Here is an 18,251-nt window from a genome sequence, read left to right as displayed (position 1 = left end):
GTATTACAAAGTTTGTATCGCGAAAGAATAAACTAGTTTTAATGAAGAAAGGACTTGTATCGCTGAAGTTTCTCGGAAAGAATTTCTACGGGAAATTAACCAACAAGCAGATACGCAACAATATTACTTATATAAGCAATTTGTTACAACAACAATTGCTATGATGCGAACACCCTTTTCAAGCTGGCAAAGTATGATTATAATTATTTTACTTGTCATCAGACATTGGTATTAGACCTATAATATTTTTCAACACTGCAATATCTAGTGTTAATTATAGCCATGCTTCGCCAGTTTGAAAAAGGCGTTCACACCAAAACAGCAACTCATTTCTTATTGTGATTAGTATCGTCTTAAAACAGAGAAATAAATCCTAAAATTTACAGTTTAAAGTAGTAACGTTTTGAATATTTATTTTCGATAATTTACTTGTTGAATCAAACATTCAAGATATTATTTCTGTATTCGCTGACAAAAATAGTTCAAACTGTAATAGACAAAACTCCAAAATATTTTAAGTATGAAAGTGAATGGGCATGATTGTTATTAAATATTTGATTACAGCAAGCTAGGATTGTTAATTTTATTAGTTTTTTGCATCAAAAAGTAATTTACGTGATAAATTATTTACACAGTAATTAAAAACAATTTATGGAGTTTTACTTGTTTGTGTAGCATTAAACAACCCGCGTATTATGAAAGGTGTAGCGCGATCTGTCGGTGAAGAATGTATGAAAGTATTGTACGCGTTAGTTAGGCCTAAAGTCATATATTGTTTTATAGTGAGAGGATTACAAACGTAAAACTAATATTAATTGTACTAGCAATAGCACTACTTGTAATTAGACGAATTGAAAATGACATTACCAATGTAAGTTGAAATTAATTAAATTTCTTTAAGTGATAGCATTCATAATAAGTTTAGTCCTTTTTATATATTCGTGGGATTCAGTATTTGTTATTCTAGTTCTGTCATATCACTATTTTACGTTTAACAGTAACTGAATAAGTAAATAAATTATTTACGAACAACAACTTGAACAAGGCACCATTTGGTTCTTCAACTTTTCAAAGCTATCATTGCAGTGCAAGTTTAGCGCACACCCCCATGAGCAAGGTAAGGATTTAAACCCACCTTTCGTTTTATAGGAAATCGGCAATTACTCGTATAAAATTAAAATCCTCTTAAAAGTTAAAGTACTGGTATCCAATGCTGCTGACACCGAGTAACAGTAACAGTAATTTATTCCATAAGCTCATCACCCTATTTGTTAACGTCAGAAAAACAAAACTGTTCTAAACAGTAAACTGGAGCATAGCATATTCCTTGAAAGTCTTCAATTTGGGTCCTTTCAAAGTTTCGTCCTGTCATCTTTAGAAAGAACATAAAAAAGTAAGAGGCTGTTATCAAACACCTGGATACTCTTGCTAATTTTAAATTTAATAATATCACCCTTTATGTTCGTTTCTCAAGATAACCCTTAATGTTCCAGCCAAGGTATCACCCTAGTTCCCCTGCTCAGTGGTCCTTTTTTATATGGAAACAAAACTGTACACAGTATTCTCAGTGAGGTGTAACTATTGTGGGCTTGGTGTCACTTTGTAAATTGTAGTTAGCATGCTGCACTGTAGATTCAAAAGTCTGTGGATTGTGTCCATTTACCACAGAAAAAAAATCCTAGTACATACGTGGGGGAGTGGGCTCATTATAAGAGTGATGGTTGAATCCCACTTCTCAGTTAGAGTAGCTTAAGAGCTGGTTGTGGGTGCTGTTAGCTAGCTCCTTCCTTCTAAGTTCTACTTCTAGTCAATCCATCTAAAATTAAGAAAGGTTAGTACAGATAACTTTTGTGCAAATATCCAAAATAAGAGAAAGCCTAACTAGTGAATTGTGTAAGAAGATAATTACTTCTCTGTAATTCTAACCAGTGTAGATATAAGTATACCCAAAACTTCTCGTAGCTTTGCTACTAGCAACATAGCACTATCTCAGTGGCTTGAGTGACTTATCCACCAAAATGCAAATATCCTCATCAGTCAAGTGTGTTCCCATTAAATGTGTAATCCAAATTATGATAACTCAATTGCTTTCATTAAACGTCTGTAATTATAGCACTGAACTCTTTATTCTCCTTCAGAAAAATAGTGAACCCATTCGAAAGTGTTCAAATTTTGGGTCTTGTTTGAAAACCAACTGTAGCACTGAACTGTTAGTTGCTCATCAGAGCTTAGTAGAAAGTCAGTTGACTTATAATGCAAAAAAAATTAGATTAATCACACACAGCCCATTGTATAACTTTGTGCTTTACAACAAACAATAAAAAAAAGCACTATTAGGTTATTTGTTCTTGAAGATGCTTATAATTGAGTAGTTGTTGGCATTTGGGCAACAAAGCTACAGGTACTAGGAGTCTTGGGTTTCATATATGATGGATATTGGCTTCTTTTCTTTTTTTTTAACACTAGGCACTGTTGGCCAAAATTTGGCAAATGGAAATCTGTAATTTTTTCAAATGAGCTCTGACTTGCCACAAGGATCTCCATTGAGTATTGCTGTCTTCTTGACATATGCTTGGCTGATCTGGTCTATGCATTGAAACCCCCTGTACGTAAGTTGACGATACTATTTTTGCAAGTATCTCATACATGCCAATATTAGTTTGTGAAGCAAAATTCAGTTCCATTTTATGATACTAAGGAAAATGTTATATACAGTTTGCCAAAAAGAAAAGTAGTGAAACATTCAATATAGTAACACATAAACATGTCTATGTGTTTGTGTGTGTGTATATATAAATATATATATATATATAACAGATCCTTAGATATGGTGCATAAAAAATTAAATATATATATATATATATATCTAATCATTAGGTATCCTAATATTTTACATTTGAATGACTATTTAAAAGAATTTTAGATAACATATGGACAACACACCTTTGAGGAAAGTAGAAACATTAAAATTTAAACCTCTCTTTATATTTTCTGGGAGTTGTTGATTCTCCTTTCAGACTCCTGTAAAGTGCTGGCCTCTGCTACTCTGATAGCAACTTATTCCATAAACCAGTCACCCTGACAGAAAAATAAAACTGTCTGCTAAGTCTGTCTTTTCCAAAACGTAGTGTCCTCTTATCCTCAGCATACAGCACAAAAAAATAAGAGATTTAAATCTTTTAAATTTCCATCAGCTCACCTCTTATTGTACTTTTCTCAAGAGAATGTAAAAGATCTGAACACATTCCCATAGGATAACCCTTCCATCCCTTGAATCTCACTAGTAGCCCTCCTTTGAACCCTTTCCAATAAGTCAGTATCCTTTCTCAGATGAGAATACCAAAACTGCTCATCAGTGCTTGTGTTAGTGGATGTCTAGAATTTTCCTTTGGATGCAAAAATTGAATGTGTAGAAAGTACTTGGGACATTCATGATTTTATCCCACCAGTTTTCAGGCCGACCATATTTTATCACTGTGACCCTAAAAATATTTTTTGTTGTATTGTGAAATAAAATTTTAACTTGAGCTTAAAAAGTTAAATTGCTGTTTTAGTCTATGAAGCTCATTTGTAATGATCACAAGAGTAAATCACAAGTTCATTCGGCAATTACCCTAACTCAGTGAAATATTCAGAATACTCTGCATCATTTATGATAAAAAGACATAAATAAATGTCCAGTCCAAATCAACTGGTTTAAAAAGTCCAATGTAACAAAGTTGTAGTTACAATGACAGCGTAGTGTTCTAAGACCTGTTAAGTTTTTGGATGGGATTTTTAAAATTAATGTTCTGGATATTTTGGATTTCCTATTTCTGTAAATTAGTGGAAACGTTGATACTGAGTATTCCATAATTGGGATAATTAGTGATATGTAAAGAGGGAGATACCTCTTTTGATTTATAATTAATATTTCTATAAATACACCCTAAATTCTGTTAGCTTTACTATTAGCAACAGATCACTGATTTATTGGTTTGAATGAGTTATCCACCACTATGCCAATTTTTGTTTTCTTCAGTCATGCTATTAACGTAACATCTAAAGACAACAAACGAGCCCATTAGTCTAAAATAGCTATCCAAACCACTAAACTAAAAACAATCTCTCAAAGATACCCCTTATTATTTAAGTATTTATATAGCCTTCTCTTAAACCCCCTTAAACTTACTGCATCCATCATGTCTGAAGACAACTCACTCTAAAGGTCAACCATCTTTTTAGAAACCTGAAACAGTTTTAGCTGAAGATAACTACTACTCTGCCAAAATTTGTTTCTCCTTGTCCTACCATTCTTGCTGTTAAGTCGGAAAAAAAAAAGATGCATCAATGCACCATATTTTCTTTATATTAAATATCTCAATCAGAGGTCTAATTTGTCCTTGTATGATAACCTTTTAACCCCAGGTAACATTCTAGTAACCCTCCTTTGAACCCTTTCCAACAATTCAGTGCCTTTCTTAAGGTAAGGAGCCCAAAACTGAATGCAATACTCCAACTGGTAGCCAACCAGTAACCTATACAATGAAACTATAGCTTTTTAAGTTTTACTGTTTATTCAGTATTTCTGTAAATGCAACGTTAAATTGTATTTGCCCTACTACTAACAACAGTACACTGCTTGGATGGCTTAAGAGACAGATCATTCAAAACACAGTGTTGTTTTCTTTCATTCAGTAACACTGTTAAGGTTATTCCTATCAAAATTATACTTTTAATTTATGATAACCCACATGCATTTATAAATGTCATCTGTCATTTATATGCTTAACTCGTCAAATAATCTAAATCCTTTTGTAAAGCAACAACATCCTCTTTATAGTCAGCAACACCCAAGATTTTAATATCATCAACAAATTTAAGTGATTTTTGACCATTCCTTCAACTTTATCATTGATGTAAACCAAAAAATGCAAAGGTTCTAACACTGAAACCCGAGGTACCTGACTTGTGACATTAATCCAGTTTCATTGGATTCCATTTTAAACAACCCTCTGCTTTCTCTCTTCAACCCCTTTTTTTGATTGAATAAGCCAGATTGCTCCCCCACATCTATAATATATTTTTTTTAATAAGCCTTTTTATTTGGCATCTTGTCAAATGTTTTTTTTTTAAATATCTAGATATTTCACATCCACACCTTTACTCTCATCTACACATTGAGTGGGTTCCCATTTATATTAAACGTGTATTCCCAGATGTATTACCTTGAACTTACTATACTTAAAAATCATTTGTAATATACATCTGTCCAACTTAGCAGTTGATACAAGTCATTCTTTAATATCTCAACATCCTCATTTCAACTGGCTGTTGTTTGCTGTTAAGTGCAAAGCTATACAATAGGAACCTCTGTGTTATGTCCCCCATAGGGAGTCAAACCTAAGATTTGTAGTGGTATAGATAAGCCTCAAAGTTATCACTGAGCCACTGGGGGTTCAAATACATTTAGAAATATCCAGGCTTGATGTGGTCATCAAATTTTATTAATTTATTACTTATGCACATATAAATATCATTAACATAAATAATAAAAAGCTGAGGCCTAAGCACTGACCCCTGGGGCATTCCATTGGTAACAAGGGTCTGGTTTCACAGGCTGCCATTAATAACAACCTTTTGCTTTCTACCATTCAACCACCCTACAGCCCAATTAGCTAGTCCTTTCCAACCCCCATACTGGTGTAATTTTTGTGGCTAATTTATTATGTGGCACCTTATTAAAATCTTTTTTTAAAAAATCTAAGTACACCATGTCCACCACATTTTTCAGTGTTTGGATAACAAGCAACATTCTTGCAAAAGATAACAAATTACTAAAACAGCATATTGCTTTGGTGAATCCATTTTAGCTTTCTGTATTATATCCTATTTCACTAAAAGATGTAATAAAGCTTCTTTTTTTTTTCAGACTAGAATTTTATCCACTACAGAGTTTAAGATGAACTGGCCAATAATTTTCAGGGCAATTCTTATCTCCCCCTTTAAAAATAGGAGTAACAGTAACACCTCTCCAATCTTCAAGTGCCTTCCCACTGTCTTTTGACTTACCAAAAATAAAGTAGTGGCTTAAATATCTGATGTTTGACTTTCTTTAATACCCCGGAGAAAATTTGTTTTATGTTACCCTAATGCTATATACATATATTTTTAATATCAGTCTTTCTGTGTACTGTAAAGGGATCAATAATTACATGATTCACATCAATTTCAACACTTCCAGTAGGATCGTTAGGGCCAGGAATATTGCTATGTCTTATACAAAGAATATTTAAAAGCTCAACCATTTCATAATGTTCAGCAAAAACCTTGCTATTCATATGCTTCAAGAGCCTAATCCCAGTTTTAAAATTTTCCTTACCATTAATATACATAAAATCCTTACTGTTAGTTTTAACAATATTATCTGCCATTTTGATTTCCTAATTTGTTTCATAGTCAAATCAGAAGCTTTCTAGTAATTTTATAAACCTTCCACATTATATTGATTTAAACAACTTACACTTATTCCTGGTTTTCTCCTTTGCATTTAGTAAACCATTCAGGTTTAATCTTCCCTTTCATATTTTTGCATCTTTCTAGTAATGCTTCTGATTTGAATTAAAAGAAAAGCATTTTTAAAAAATTTTAAAATCTGTCCCACAGTGCCTTTCAGCTCATTATCCCTATCCATTAATGATAAATCTGTTCTCATGACCTCAGATTTGGCTTACTAGAAATTTGTTGTTATGATCTTTAAAGCCATCTGGACCATGGTTCCATGGACTTGTGCCAGTCCACAAGATGGCTGGAAAAAAATGTGTTTTAAAATACAGCTACTGAAATACATAGTTTTATAATGTAATTTGAAAAAGTCTATGGAATTTTGGGATTGGAACTACTTAGTTCTCAGTTGCAAACCTGTTGGGAACCACTGAACTAGATAGTTTATTATAATTCATGGTAAGGCAAACAGGATTGAATGTTGCACATATGTGCATAGAAATTTTGAATACAGTAAGTTGAAGGAAAACATTACATTACAAGATGTTGGTTTGGACCTTATTTTGAATATTATGTTGAGTTGTTGGAGAAGGTTCAGAGAAGACCTATCAGGAGTGTTCCGGGTTTAGAGGTGTTATTACATAGGAATAGGTCTGAATCTCTGAAGTTCATTATTATTATTTTTTTCTGAGTAAGGTTTTAAGATTGTTAGAGGTTTAGAATCCATAAATCCAGTTGTCACTTACAACAATTATGGTAGCATGACTAGAGGATACAAGGTTAAATGTGAAGAACTTATACATGACTTTCCATTGCTAAGTTTTATTACCATATAATAATATGACCATGTTTGATGCATTGATTTTGGACATAGTAAAAATGAAACAAAGCTGGTTTTCAAAACAGATTAGGTTAATTGGTGAGGAGGAAAACTGTGACTATCAATGTTTGTCCTTAAAAGAAGCTGCAATCTGGTGACCAAGGTCAAGAATACTCAAGGGTTGGATGACCCTGTTGCTTCATTGAACTAATCATGCTATACGTGAAGAGTGCGTGTGATATATATATACAATAGTTACACTCATAAACATATATGTTTGTAACTATTAAATGTAAATTATCATATCACCTTTCAAACATTTTACCACACACATATACATTGTACCCAAATTTTCTGTTAACTGGTAAATACTAGATAGAGATTTAAGCCATCAGTCAATCTGACTACATGCAAAACTTCTGTGAGGGGCAACTGTCTTAGCATTTAACACTTCAACCATGGTGTCAGTTCATTGGTCCTGATGTTCATTTTTGCGACCTAGAATTTTCACTTGAGAAATAAAGGTTTAAAAATCAAGAGAAAAAGAAACTAAGCTACCAAAAATCTCAGAATAATGACACACGAATGCTTTATATAGTTGTCTTTTTAACTGCACATGTGCAATCAGTATTATTTCCACACAAAAACAAAACATATTTAAAATGACAGTAGGATCACAAATGCTTACGTGATAACATTTTGATCACCTAAGTGTGCATGCCCAAATATGCCATTTCCACCTAAATGCAAAATGAACAACATGGTTTTAAATATTAGTGATTATAAGTGTTCTGTTGAATAATGGGTATTTAGAAGTTTCTAAAGTAGTTATCAAATAAAGAGAAGCAAGATAATGCCTCTAGCACCTGCCGAAGAATTGAAAGGCGAGTATTTCAATATTTTTAAGTGAAAAGAAGTGCATTTTATTTGAACATCATCAATTAACCATATTATTTCTAAAGATCATTTTTTTACAAGCATAATAAATTAAATCATATTTAAATCTGCAAATCTGTATTACATATATTTTTTAAAATAAAAAATTGGCTTTAACTTCAATAATAATGCAGTGATTTTAATGATTGCAGTTCATGGACTAGGGTTACCAGATGAACTACAGCCCTATTGTGACATTTCTGAGTCAAAACAGACCTGCAATCACTTGGAACTTTCTAGTATTTAGAACCTGAGGATAATGAGACTGTTAAGTTAGTTTTGTGTTCAATGTGCACAAATTTTGCAAAACATGAGACTACAGCTTATATAGTGGGAAGTGGCAACATGAAACATTTCACACAGCATCACAAAGATGCCATTGGTACAAAGAAAGCAAAAAAAAACTTGCTGGTAAAATCAAGCAACAACATTCTTAAGGTATAGCAAAAACTGGAAAAGGTCACACAACTTAAAAATTATTATTATTTTGAAAACAGCATATTATGTAGCACATTTTGAAGAACAAGTTGTTAATTACTCGAGGGTCTAGGATTACAAAGTTGGAATGGATTACTGGTTGGTGACACTTAGAATGTAAACAGTGCATGCCTAGTTTAAAACCTAGTGCTGGCCTGCTTTTAAAAGTAGGGTTTTCATTGTCACCTGTTTCACTGTCTTATGTTGATGTGCTCTTCATACTCCCCACTGCACTTTCATTCATCATCCATTTGTTTTCTTCTAATGGAGCATGGAAGTCCTTGTCACTCACCAGTTCCTAGCCACTGAAGTGGTGGACCTATTGGTGGAGAGTTGTCACATGCTCATTTGCATGCAACAGTGCAGCAATATCATGTGGAAACATGTGAGGTTAGGTGGGATCCTCTAACTAATGGCAAGCAAAAAAAGTCCACTTGTAGAGGGCAGCACTGAATCAGGAAAGTTAGATGTAGCAAGGGGTGAGAATCTATTGAAAATGTATTTTCAGTGTTGGAAAATCTTAACTTTTGTAAAATCTACAGAACCCCCTCAATCTCTTTCATTACAAATCTTTAATTGAAGGTGCAAAAGACTTCAAGTATTCAGTAAAAACTACATGTCCTTGTTTTTATGTTCATATTTTATTTATTGTCATATATCTTTTAACAAAACTAACACAAATGTAAAATTAGAAACTTCTCAGCTTAGCCTTACAAAAATTAATATATATTAGTATAGTATATATATAATATATATTAGTATAGCTGTTAGTTGGCTTCCACTCGTATTTATTGCTTTTGAGGATCTCAGCAGTAAAACCAAAAACTAATAGGAAACTGATGTGTAAAACGTTTTTGATATTTATATACTATAATTTAGGTTTTAGAAGTTATGCAAATAAAATGAAAATTGTGTGAAGAAAAGAAATATTTTTATTCTTAGCTTGAATGTCATCTTTCAATCATACTGACCCAGTAAAGGCTTTGGAAATTCACAGACAAATCTTTAGTAAAAATAAACAGACCTACGTTAGTTAAAAGATTTCCATAGCTAAGTTTTCCTACATAAATATTCGTATGTTTATCAATTTATTATGAGTTAATTATGAATAGATGTTAGACAATGACTGTTTCATTTTGTATGGTGATCAGTTAAATAATTAGTAATTGGTCACTGCGACCTGTAGTGGTTTTTAGTTATGATTAAAGTTATAATCTAAAGTATTCCATTTGGAAAGATGGGCAGAATATGTCAAAAGAATGTTATTGTACTCTTTATGTTGTGAAAATGTTTACTTGGGTCAGACATCTAAAACATTTTAAAATTTCACATGATGAACTTAGAAGAGCATAATATTTAAACCTTATCTCTTGTTCAGCTTTAGCAGAGCATGATTATAAAACAATTACAATATTATCTGACAGACTACCACCATTCAGTTTAAGAAACGCTTCAAAATAGGTTCTTTCTTGATACATTGGATATTGTTAAAAATATTAACTAACTGTGACAAAGATCATTTATATCTCGTTTTTCGTTCTCTTCGTGAAAGTTTTTAGTTGTTGACGTTATCTGTGATACATCTTATCTTTCGATTTAGTTTATTTATACCGTGTAATACTGCATTGGTATAGCCCCGATGATTGGACCTTTTGATTATTTTATGACTTATCCTAACAACATTTCAGTTTTAGTATGGGCTGCCTGATTTTAGTTTTGTACAAGTTTTTTTTTTTTTTTGTTATTAAAAGATTGATGTATTTTAATCACCGATGCAAACTTTTGATGGGATACCAAAATCTTTACAGCTTAAACAAGCGGTTGATAATTGATTTAGTAGAAGTTTTCTCTTAAAGCTAAATATCTTTAATTAACGATTAATATCCAGCAAAGTCATTTTTGCATTCATTTCCCTTCTAAAGAAACTTGTAATTTAACTGTTCAACAGAAGGCTTTACATCAACATATCAGAACATGAGAAAATAACTCTTCAGATATTTATGTGATTGAAATATAGTGACAAGTTTTCAGTTACACAATACAGTGATTAAAAGTGTATTAGTAACCTGTTTCCACAATGATTTACTTAACTGAAATCTTAATTTTGCTGTAAACCATTCCGATATATTAGTTGCTGATGTTTGAATGTATGTGGAAACTACTTGACTCCATTATTATACAAAGTTGATATTCAGAAATCTTACTCATTAGTCCCATTCTTTTTACTATTAAATCCAGAAATATAATAATCTGTTATATTTAACTGTGGATAAAAATAATATAATTATAGGTGTAAATAAAATATTACTACAACAAAGATGTATTAAAACTTTTGAATGTTTAAGAGATGTGTTAAGATAGCTAAAGATCCAGTAACTCCCACTGAATGTAAAACTAATGATACACCTATACAACTTGTGAAACAGGTGTGTTATGAATAGAATGTGCAAGTAACTTAGTCCTGACAGTGCTACCCAGGTTTTTATGGGTTACCAAAGGCCCATAAATTAGGTTCACCGTACAGACTGATTATGTCTTCACTTACCATGTTAGGAAAACATGTAGATTCAAAATACCAATCAAAGAAAAAATATAAAACCATATATCTCAGACCTTTCAAAAGGGCTCAGACTATAGTTTATTATTTTTACAGATATTCTTTTTCATTGATTTGTCGTTGTATCAGTTTTTTAAATGACTTATAAATTTTCTTTTAACTATAAATAGTAAGACAGAATTTTGTGCTTATGTTCTGAAGACTTTTGTTTCTTTATTTCCATAAAATTAATTAACTCAAAAGAAATTACCTTGTCATTTTAAGTAATTTCTTTGTTTATCTACATTCCCACTGCTTTTTCCATTGGGAAGGATAATTTCTTACATTTACAGTAACCTCCATGTTCTTTCTCTTTTTGTTTGAATGCTGAGATTTTAGCTGTTAACTGTGCACACAAAAAAGAGATAAGTTAATGTATTTGAATTTAATTTGTTTATATTCATAACTGAATTGAAATAGTCGCATCTATTTCTATACATGTTCACTTTTTCTTTCTATATTTAATTTTAGGTCTAAAATGAAATGGAGATCTAGGATTTTTGGAAAAGGTCAGCAGTGTAATAAACCTGTACATATAAATTGGAAATGGTGATTGGCTCAAGGAGTAACTTGGTAGATGAAAGTATATTCTCGTATATGAAAGTATGATGAATTACATCATGATGATGGAAAGAAAATGTCAAGAAAAACTAATTTATACAGTTGAGATCAAATACAGAATGTTTTTACATTAATAGGTAAGTATTAATTTGCAATTCATTTTGATTCCAAAAATATATAGATTTACTCTGTCAACTATAAATACCAAAACCCTAAATGCACATTAATCTTGCTTTTGAAACTCAATGTTATAATAAAATGTTGAACCTACCTCATAATATGCATTAAATTCTGTATATTGTATCCTTCATCTTTTTAACACTTAAAAGTGAATTTTTTAACTCTGGCATCCATCGAAGTGCACTTATTTCCTGAAAGCAAAATCAAACCATAGAACTTCTTGTCATTCTTCCATACATTTAAAAAATATCTTCAGAGTTGAAATTTATTCAATAAAAAGTTTATTTACTTAATTTTGTACATAAAAAAGTGTAAAAGCCCACAAATATTAATATTGGATTAATTTAAATATGGTTTGAAAAAAAACTGTAGTGCTTTTGAATTTCCTAAATTTTTTTTCTGAGCTTAATACAGCACTCGTAGCCCCCTAGGAGTAAAGTCAAAATAGTGTTGAACAAAATAACACCAGTTGGAACCTTGTAAACTTCAATAATAGTGTAGTTCCAAAAAACACTTACCTCCTCGCACATTTTATCCCGATGAAAGTTTCTAATCTGCCGCCTCTGGAGTTTAGCAATGTCTAGGTGTCAGGGGGAGATCCATTTCCGTGGAGGACATCCAATCCTTCATATGCAGAGGTGGAGACTTACATGAGGTCTGATGTTTCTTCTCCTGTCTGCTCAGAGGTTGAGGTTGCTGGGATCAGGGGCAGACTAGTGAGAATTTGGACTCTATTTTCAAGCTCCTTCCTTTGCTCAGACAGCTGATCATGATCTTTGGATGAACATCTTGACTCCTGCACCATTTTTGCAACTAGCAACATCAAGTTTGTAATGCCTTAAGCATTTCTCCTGTGGCTTATGGCTCTTTTCCTTCTTTGTTGGATAGTCATTTGGCTGATTACTTAGTCTTTCCACCTTCACCAGACGTTGCTGTGCATGCTCGGAGATTTGCTAATCACTAGAGAGAGGGTGTTGCCATGCCTTGTCAACCCTATTTATCAGACCAGCATGTCTTAGTCTTCTATCACTTGGAAGACCCATATTTAGATTCTCAGAGTTAGGTTAGATCCTCTTCTTTCTATTTGGGTTCTAGGCCTGATGTCACTATTTGTCTTAATTGTACACAGTTTTACCAGATTTGTCTGTCCCTTATCTTTTTTGCAATTGTTGTCTGAGGCACATCACAGATCTTCTGCTCAATTTTCAGAGGTTTGTAGTCATTTATTGACTTCTACTTTGGTATGATTATCAGTTTTTGCTCTTTTCTTGGTCACTTGGTTTGTTGCTGGGGTCTTTTGAAGAGAGATGCCTTGTTTGAGGGTATTTGACTTCTTTTTTCAACCCTTAGGGATCTCAGAGAAGTTCTTTTTCTCAGACAGTCAATTTTTGCAGGTATTCCAGATTCCATGGATTGCTTCTCTCCAGAGATGGGGAGCTTGTATATGGGATATGGAATTCAAAGGCCTCTGGACAGAAGAGGAATCTTCTCTTCACATCAATCTTTTAGAGCTTCTTGCAGTTCAACAAGGTATGGCCTCTTGCCTTTCCCGGTCTTCTACTGGATGGTTTCATGCATCTCCCATTCAAGTTTCCAGACTTCTAGCATCAGCTCCATGTCCTATCAGAACACAAAGGAAATTCCACCCTTATCGGTGGGCATCTTCCACTCATGTGGAGTGCTGACAACAGCATCAGTGACTACCCTATGGGGTCTGGTCTTGTGGGGGGCTCAACTCAGATGGTTTGTGTCTGTATGGGAGAGCTTTGCCACCATTCAGTGGGCCATTTAGGTTCTTACGAGTGGATTGGTCCTTCATATCATATTTCCTCCTCAGTTGTCTTTTATACTGGATGTCTTTCCCCTCTCCAAGGATCTTCTGCACAAAGAGGCTGTAGAATGCATGCATCAACTCCTCTCGAGGGTTCTTATTCCCGTTTGTTTGTAGTACAAAAGAAGACGGGTGATTGGCAACCTGTCATCAACCTTTCTTGTCTCAATCATTTCCTCCCACCTCCTTGGTTTACCATGAAGTCGTTTCTTTCCCTCCGGTTTCACTTTGCACCCGGTTTATAAATGACAAAGTTTGATGTTACCAATGCCTATATTCATATTACAATCGCGGAGTCTTCACATCGTTATCTCCATTTTGTGCTGAGAGGCATGTTTTTCATTTTTCTGCTCTATCGTTTGGCCTTGCATCTGGCCCATACATTTTTTGCTAGATAGTTAGATTCTTTTCACATCACCTTCATTCATTGGGCATTCACAATCACCATTATATGGATGACTAGCTTCTTTTCACTCCTTCTCACCACTTGACAGAGCTTCACAATTGAGCTCTTTTATTTGAAGCTGCGATAGCTGGGTTTCTCGTCAAAATGGAGAAGTCTGTTGTTACTCTCACACAGTACCTCGTCCATTTAGAGTATTGTCTCGGAACACCTCAGATCGAATGGTTTTCCACTCACTGGAATGCTCAGCTCCTGTCCTTCTGATATCCTGCCCCTCACCCTCGACATCCTTTCTAGGTTCCTACTTAGGATATTGGTGGTTCTCCATGCTTTATCTCATCCACCCTTTGAATCTTTTGTGACGTGTTCCCTATATCGTCTTTTGTTTAAGACTTATTTTCTTCTCTTGTTGGTCAGCCGACTTTTAGAAGTGTTTGCGATTCATATTCACAGGACTCTTTACCACTTCATTTATGTTCTGTTGTATCCTGATGGGTCCTTTCTTCCCAAAACTTGAGTGGTTAGAGAGGGAGATAAGGCTTTTTCTCCTATCAATCTTCCCTCCTTTCTCATTTTTATGAACCCTCATCCATATCGTCTTTTATGCTCTTCCATTGGGATTCTACGGTGTCACATGACTTATGTCCTGTCACTTTTACCCTGACTAGTTTGTAAGAGAGGGTTTTATGTTCATTTCTCTTCTTTTTCAGAGACCTATGCCTGGTCAGGTATGCTTATTTCCAAATCCACACTAGCTACCAGTTGACCAATAAAAACATTTCCTGGCAGCAATGAGTTCTGTTTAGATGGGGTGTTCCATAAGACCACCTTGTGCGCTTTCCAATTGGTAAACAATTACAACACAAAGACAACTACACTACTGGACTGACATTCATGGTCTGTCATGAGTAATGTTTGAAGGGATTGTGCCCATCCCTGCTGACCCCTAGATTGAATAAATCAGGGTCTGTTTGCACTATCTCTGGAGCATTGTTCCTTGGGACTCTCGAATGCGAGTATCACCTCCCTTATCCCCCCATTCATGAGAATCCTTACTACTTCCAGTCACTGGTGTGGTGGACATAGGTTTATTCCTCCTCAATGATGCTTGAACTCATTATTCCACTCAAGGAGAAGAAGGCAAAGCTGGGTGCCCTCTTGCCAATAACCCTGAATGGTTTTCCCAGATGTATGGTAGGAGCAGGATCAGCCTACACAGGAACCTCCTTGCAATTTTGGTTCAGGGATGACTGTTCCCTATCTGATTGAGTTGAGCATGGCCCTTCTTTTTACGTCATTCTCTTCATTTCGATGATCATAGAGGAGGGTTTTTGACTCTTCATAATTCTACATGCGGAGCATCAATTCCTGTGCCATTGATTGGACTTAGTTTGTTCCACATTCTCCATGTAATTCCAGAGGCAGGATGTATGTGTTGCCTTTCCTCTCAGGTTGGGGAGTTAGAATTTTGGTTCGTAATCCCAGATCAAGTAATTTCTGTTTCTTCAGGTTGAATGAGGCATGATAGGTGATGTAATTCCAAGTTCAATGTGGTGCATTTTATGCTTCTTCAGGTTCTCTTCATAATTCTGGTGGCTCAACATGCAACATTCTGTAACTTTCAGGCTGGATTCCAATAATACCACATTACTAAACCAGACTAAATACAAAGTGGTCGTCATGCCCTAGCCACTTCGTCTTGGATCTCGATTTGGGTCCACAGCCCTATAATTCCAATGACGAGACGTGGGACCCTGTCTGCTTGGTTGGGGCCTGGATGAATTCATATTCTTCTAATGATATTAGGATTTCGTCTTTGTGGCCGGTCAGCCTGTACCACCTTGCACTTAGATTTCATGTGGTCTGGGCGAAGAGCATACTTGTTTCAGAAGTAGTGCAGATCCCACTAGTGTGCTATTCCTCATTTTCGCACACATCTTTTTCTACACAGACACTTTCTGTGTAGTAAGTGTGTTTCAGAAGTTAACATTTTTTGTAATACCGTAAATGTATTTACGATAATACTTACTTCATCTCACACTCTCCAGTCCCTCCCACGAAATGGCCAATCTTGGGTCTGCTAATATGGACCATCTTGAAAAGTGAATAGGAAGTAATAACATTGACGTAGGTGGAGATAATCAAAAGATTTAAATTGCTATGGGCAATATAGTGGGGTATAAAGGCTGGAGCAAATGGGGCAATATTCATACCCATGTTTAGATGAGCGGAGAATAAAAACTGTTGTCGGTATAAAGCTAAAGTAGAAATGAGTATTATTGGAAATATATTTTTGGTATAGGAAAATGTTAACTTTTATCATCTTTAGCCAATCACAGTTTCTGAACCTCTGTTGTTGTACTGTGATGTAATTGCTTCAAGAAGTTGTAAGCTAGATTTCTAAACACGTAATGAAATACTTTTTCAACTAGATAACACAAAATGATTTTTATTCAGTGGAGACTTGTGTATAGATTGGAAAAAAAGTGATGAAATCTCAGTTTGGTGATACGTTTTTCAGAATAAAAGATGTTTGTGAAACAATTTTGTCACAGTTACCATCCTTTAAAAATTTAATCTTGCAACTAGATTGCTTCATCATTTTCTGTTGCATTTAAAATATTATGTTCTTTTGATTAGCAGTGTATAAAAATATTGGCTTGCTTGTAATTTTGGTGCTGTCAAAAGTTATCTTTATTGTACACCAGTGATTGAAAACAAAGTATCTGCTTGTTGTTTTTTTGAAACCAAAACTAAGATAAAAATTGCAATTTTATGAAATAAAAACTTAATTGGAAAGTTCTACAAGAAGGTAGGAAAACATATAAAAGTAATTCAAATGTAAAACAGAGGTAATAATTTTTGTTTCGTGAAAAAACATATTGGTATAAAGGATACTTTAAAGACCTGCAATATCTTACATACACTGACTTGAAGATGGAAGACTTTCCAAACGTTGTCCTCTATTCTTGTGTTTTTTTACAACAGGTAGTTGCCTTCCATTCCAGTTTACTCATCATGAATACTTTTCCTAAACAATCTATCAAAGAATATTGCTATAAAATCATTTTGAATTTTCAAAGCTGTCAATTTATACAAATATGATATATATAAGAATAAGATATTTTATTTTGCAAAGGTTACGTAATCTGTAGAAAGTCATCTTAAGTTTCAAACAATTTATTTCATCAAATAGGTTTTTCTTGCAATAAAATAAACCATGCAACAGGTGTGTCGAATAGATGCACCCAGACACTTAAGAGTTAATGGTAAACTTCTACCATGCAAGATTTAAATATAAATGTGCTTATGCTGTATATTAAATGTTAGATTATTTTAAAAAAAACCTCAAGTATCAGACAAATAGCTGTAATGTTATTATCAGTTAATAAATTTGTAAATTGTTTTCCTTATCTTCCAGGTATACTGAAAGGTGCCTATTATTATTAAATGCTTATTAACTTTCATATTTAATAATCTGTCCTTACATTTTATTTTTTCAGAAAACAAGCATGCTCATCCAGGACTTTGAATGTAAGTGTATTTAACCTCAAAATTGTTAATCTCATAACAATATCACATATACCTGAGATATAAGATGTATCTAGAATACAACATAAGCAGCTTAAAACATTAATATATATTCTTACAATGAAATGATACTTCATATAAAATATTTACAAATGAAAGGTGTACACGTACATCTTACTTTTCAAATTGGAATTTATGTGAAGAGTTTCTCCATGTATTACTCAAGTAATACTTCATGAAGTTAGCCTGTAAAATGTCCCAAGTAAGTTGTATCTTGCTACCAATGTTTTCATCTTAAAGAACACTGATTCCTAACAGGTAAGACAGATTTTCTTTTGTATACATATAGCTTTGAGGTTAAAAAATATTCAAAATTAATCTATACTATTATTCTGCTTGTTTGTATGTACGACCGTTACGCTTTCTGACCGAG

The 18,251-nt window shown here is 33.7% G+C and overlaps 1 long non-coding RNA gene across 1 annotated transcript in view; it reads left to right on the top strand.

Moving 5' to 3' along the window:
* The first annotated feature begins 713 nt into the window (after positions 1–713).
* LOC111086864 overlaps positions 714–18,251 on the top strand; it is a 97,652-nt gene continuing 80,114 nt past the window's right edge. Inside the window, exons 1-3 of the long non-coding RNA XR_002611592.1 lie at positions 714–871; positions 11,784–12,010; positions 17,791–17,821. This is a non-coding gene — a long non-coding RNA (uncharacterized LOC111086864). The remainder of the gene's footprint in view (positions 872–11,783; positions 12,011–17,790; positions 17,822–18,251) is intronic.

This window comes from Limulus polyphemus, unplaced genomic scaffold (genome assembly GCF_000517525.1).
Source record: "Limulus polyphemus unplaced genomic scaffold, Limulus_polyphemus-2.1.2 Scaffold1499, whole genome shotgun sequence".
Classification (NCBI taxonomy): domain Eukaryota; kingdom Metazoa; phylum Arthropoda; class Merostomata; order Xiphosura; family Limulidae; genus Limulus; species Limulus polyphemus.
Note: the sequence above shows the minus strand (reverse complement) of the source record. Positions and strands in the feature narration are given on the sequence as shown.